A 4540-nucleotide genomic window follows, 5' to 3' on the forward strand; every position below is an offset into this window, starting at 1 on the left:
CCTATCTCTGAAGACAAAAGATGTCAAGAAGAACCTGAACAAAGAGGCCTTGCTAAGTTTCTCCCAGTTTAAGACACTCTACTCATACTCCTTAACCTATTGTAGTCCTCCATGATCACCCACTTTTCATCCAACCTAGCATAAAGCAGATCTGTTTCTGTGTGTCTTCATTTCCTTAGGAAGGCTCCTGAACTTGTAAAACTTACATGATAAGTTTGTATGCTTTTCTCCTGTTAATCTGTTTTTTTTTTTTTTTTAAGATTTTATTTATTTATTTGACAGACGGAGATCACAAGTAGGTAAAGAGGCAGGCAGAGAGAGGAGGAAGCAGGCTCCCTGCTGAGCAGAAAGCCTGACGTGGGGCTCGATCCCAGAACCCTGAGATCATGACCTGAGCTGAAGGCAGAGGCTTAACCCACTGAGCCACCCAGGTGCCCCATGTTAATCTGTTTTTGATGGTTTAATTTTTCAGACACAACCAGAGACCCTAAGAACGTTGCGGAAAACTCTTTCCTCCTCTACACCTTGATGGCCTTCACATCTAAGTAGAGCTTTTTGAACTTAGAATTCCTCTAAGAGAAACAGCTTTCTCATCTACCATTATCAAGAAACAGTGCCGCACACAAATGAACAGCAAGGTCGCCAGCTTCCTCCATGCTCCTCCCCTTTTCCCGGACATCACCCAGGGTAAAAGGATTGAGGTAAGAGGGTGTGTTTTGTTGTATTGCCTTAGGAAACTAAGTCGGAGTGGTATCTGTAGGAAAAAAGTTTTTCTTCTGACCCTGCTAGGCATCTTCTTATATCTTTTTCTATCAAGAGTGAAGCTTTTCTTTGTAAAAAATAAGATTCTTGCAATGTGGGTAAGTTGGTGTGACCTTCAATGGTCTGCCAGGTAGACGTCTGTCTCATTAGACAAGCACATTGGTCTGAAGGCAAATATGTGACAGCATTATCTGCTCATGCTGAAAAGTAAATATGAAACGGGTGATTGTGCATATGAAAAAAGAATAAAAGGAGGCTCTGACAAGGCAACTGCTTTATCAGCCATCCTGTGTTATCTATCTTTTTTTTGCATTTTTAGACGCAGAAATCTGGGTTACTATGTTTTCCAGTAGCATTAATAAAACTTAAGTTCTTGATGTGTGTTTGTTTATAATAAAATGTAAAATCACATATTTGCTTTAAACACATTGGAGTAAGGGGCTCCTTCTATTTAGTTTTTGCTAACACTTTTGCAAACTGTAGTTTCCTTTTTAAGAAACTTCTCAGGCAGCACAACATGATCACCAGGAATTGCCAGTCTGGGGCACCCCTTTTTGGTTCACATATTGTCTTGTTTCTTGCACTGCTTTTTGTGCTTTCTAACACAAACTTTGATTATAGTAACCCAAATTGGGATTAAGGTTCTGACTATAGGCCAGCTTACAATAGATACTGAAATACTACTGGTACATTACATTTTCCCCGGAAATATAATGACAGGGAGATAATTACACTCATCAGAATTCCTCCTAGAAAGGGTTCTGTATACTATTGGAAAAAATCCTTTGATACTGCATCTTCCAGTGAGCAATGCACAGTTGCACTTGCCACGCTGCCTTTCAGAAGGGTGGCTCTGGTCAAATGGAGGATTTGATTTTGCTGAGTGGGGTATTAAGTGTAGGCCAGAGTGTAATTGCTAGAGATAATCAGAGAAAGGCTGCCTGCTCTCCATGAAGCTTTTAGCATCACTTTTGTAGGACTATCAATAAATATGAAAAAATATATATGGCTCATTAGAAATATGGAGAAAAGATATCAAATTGGCAGATCATAGTACCGGGAATCCGAACAGCAAATAAACACAGGGGAAGAGATTCAATGCACTGGTCATCAGAGAAAGGCTGAACTAAAACCACAGAAGTATTGTTTCTTATTTGTTGTATCATCAAAGTTAAAGCTGATCATATTAGGGTAGAAGTTCATTATGTCATTCTCTACAAATTTTGCTTTGTTTCCGAAACACTGCAGCATAATTTGAAAAAAGACTCACTTGAAGGGGGTTCCCATGATGCCCATGTGTCTCAGTCTGGCTCTGTGTTAACCACTTGTTTCATTTGGATTTATATCATGGCAGATGCAGGAACCATTCTCACCAGATGCTCTCATGGAAATTCCTTTAAGGCGCTAGCATTTTAGGTTCCAGGCATTTTTTTTTTTTTTAAAGATCTTATTTATTTAATTGAGAGAGAAAGAGTAAGCAAGAGAGGACAAGAGAGGGAGGGTCAGAGTTCCTGAGCAGGAAGCCCAATGTGGGGACTTGATCCCAGGACCCTTGGATCACAACCTGAGCTGAAGGCAGATGCTTAAATAACTGAGCCACCTGGGTGCCCCAGTTCCAGGCATTTTATGCAGAGACGGGGTCTTAAGCCTGAAGGTAAAGGTGCTAGAAATTGAAGGAAGTTCCCAATAGGAGACTAAATGTTTTCTTATTTTCTGTGAAATTTCAAAAAGAAAAAGAGATCTTATGTTAGGTTGCACGTCCTCATTAATTCTTAAGAATTGTTAAGTAGTACTTAGAGTTTAAGTGAGAAGATAAATGAAAATATACTAAAGACTAAATATACTAAAGACTTCTACTAAAGTAGAAGCTTCTTGTAAGGTCAACACTACATGTTCACCAAATCATCTTGTTCTCCTTTGGGTACACAGGAGATATATAATTACACCCTTCTTGCTAGCTACTTGTGAGCAGATGACTGAGGTTTGGCTAAAACAAGATAAGTGGAAGTGCTTTCTGCCACTTCTAGGCCTGGTCACGGACCATCTTAGCCATCTTCTACCCTGTTTCTCCACGTCCATGTGTCTAGAAATGGAGGATTGTGAGATAATGGAACAAACACATGGAAGAAGTCTGGGTCATTGAGTTACCAGCTGGAGGAGAGCCACCCAAGAAAGCAAGATAACTGGGAACATCTGTACTGGGACTGGGTGTGTATGCAAGAAGTATGACTTTATTGTGTGGAGCTGCTGAGATTTGGGGGCTGTCATAGAAATGAGCCTATTTCGACTTATTCAGTAATTTCTTATATAAGTAAGACATATATGTTAGGTATAGTTACTTTAATGTCTCAGGAAGTCCTTCAAATGTGCCAGGACTGCTATCAGGTAACTTAGAATTGTTTTTATGATTAGCTAGACATTTACAATAAAAGACTTTGGGACGCCTGGGTGGCTCAGTTGGTTAAGCGACTGCCTTCAGCTCAGGTCATGATCCTGGAGTCCCAGGATCGAGTCCCACATCTGGCTCCCTGCTCAGCAGGGAGTCTGCTTCTCCCTCTGACCCTCCCCCCTCTCAAGATCTCTCTCTCTCTCATTCTCTCTCTCTTTCTCAAATAAATAAAATCTTAAAATAAAGGACTTTGAAATGACTCAATCTGTTTTTCTCCTGTACTATAGGGGAGGGAAATCCCAGGAATTTGACATGCTTTATGAAGAAGTGATTTTTTTTTTTAAAGCTGAAAAGGAAACTAGATTTTTTTTTTTTAAGATTTTTATTTTATTTATTTGACAGAGAGAGATCACAAGTAGGCAGAGAGGCAGAGAGAGAGAGGAGGAAGCAGGCTCCCTGCTGAGCAGAGAGCCCGATGCGGGACTCGATCCCAGGACCCTGAGATCATGACCTGAGCTGAAGGCAGCGGCTTATTCCACTGAGCCACCCAGGCGCCCCGGAAACTAGATTTTTGAGTATGTATTTTATATGCATACAGAATTAAGCAGTGGAAAAAACCAAAGGTATGTAACACAATGTATGTAAATCTCAGTATACATTCTTTAGAATATACAGGAAATTTCATTTATAAGGAAATAGAACCTTACATGAAGCTGTTGAATTTCTTTGGGCTAAATTTTTTGACACTAGAGGGGTTTAATCATTCACTTGTGACCTCTCCTTCTCCTAAAGAAGACATTTCTAAAGACAACCTCTGAAAGAGAACTGGACAGTAGAGCCAATCTAAACTATCTTGGAAGAAACTAGATTTTTGAACTCTGCTGTATATATCTCAAGGTTTGGTATTAGTATAAACTTCCTATTTCCTCTGATGTGTTCTGTGAAAATGATTTCCTGGGACATGCGTGGGTCTGTCTGCCCCTGCTCTTTCTAGTGGTGGTAGCTCAGCCAGATACATTTCTTTTTTTTTTTTTTTTAAATATGGAACGCTTCACGAATTTGCGTGTCATCCTTGCGCAGGGGCCATGCTAATCTTCTCTGTATCGTTCCAATTTTAGTATATGTGCTGCCGAAGCGAGCACTCAGCCAGATACATTTCTGACTGATCTGACTTCTTTGATTTTATCAGTATTTAGCCTTGGATTATAGTTGTGACTAGGAATTGGGATTTTAGTTTTGTTTTATGGGAGGGGGCATTCACTTTTCAAGTTGGGTGACAGGAGTTGAGATGTAGTGAATTTTTAAGAATAGCTCTGATCAAATCACACCAAAGTTTAGATACTGACTGGAGCATAGGTCACCTGAGACCAGAAAGGAGTAACTATGGTG

The 4540-nt window shown here is 40.0% G+C and overlaps 1 non-coding gene across 1 annotated transcript; it reads right to left on the bottom strand.

Moving 5' to 3' along the window:
• Window positions 1-4186: 4186 nt before the first annotated feature.
• LOC132009196 (U6 spliceosomal RNA) lies at window positions 4187-4293 on the bottom strand. Its single transcript, XR_009401819.1, has one exon. It is a non-coding gene; the product is annotated as a U6 spliceosomal RNA (small nuclear RNA).
• Between the last annotated feature and the right edge of the window lie 247 nt (window positions 4294-4540).

This window comes from Mustela nigripes, chromosome 1 (genome assembly GCF_022355385.1).
Source record: "Mustela nigripes isolate SB6536 chromosome 1, MUSNIG.SB6536, whole genome shotgun sequence".
NCBI classification, from domain to species: domain Eukaryota; kingdom Metazoa; phylum Chordata; class Mammalia; order Carnivora; family Mustelidae; genus Mustela; species Mustela nigripes.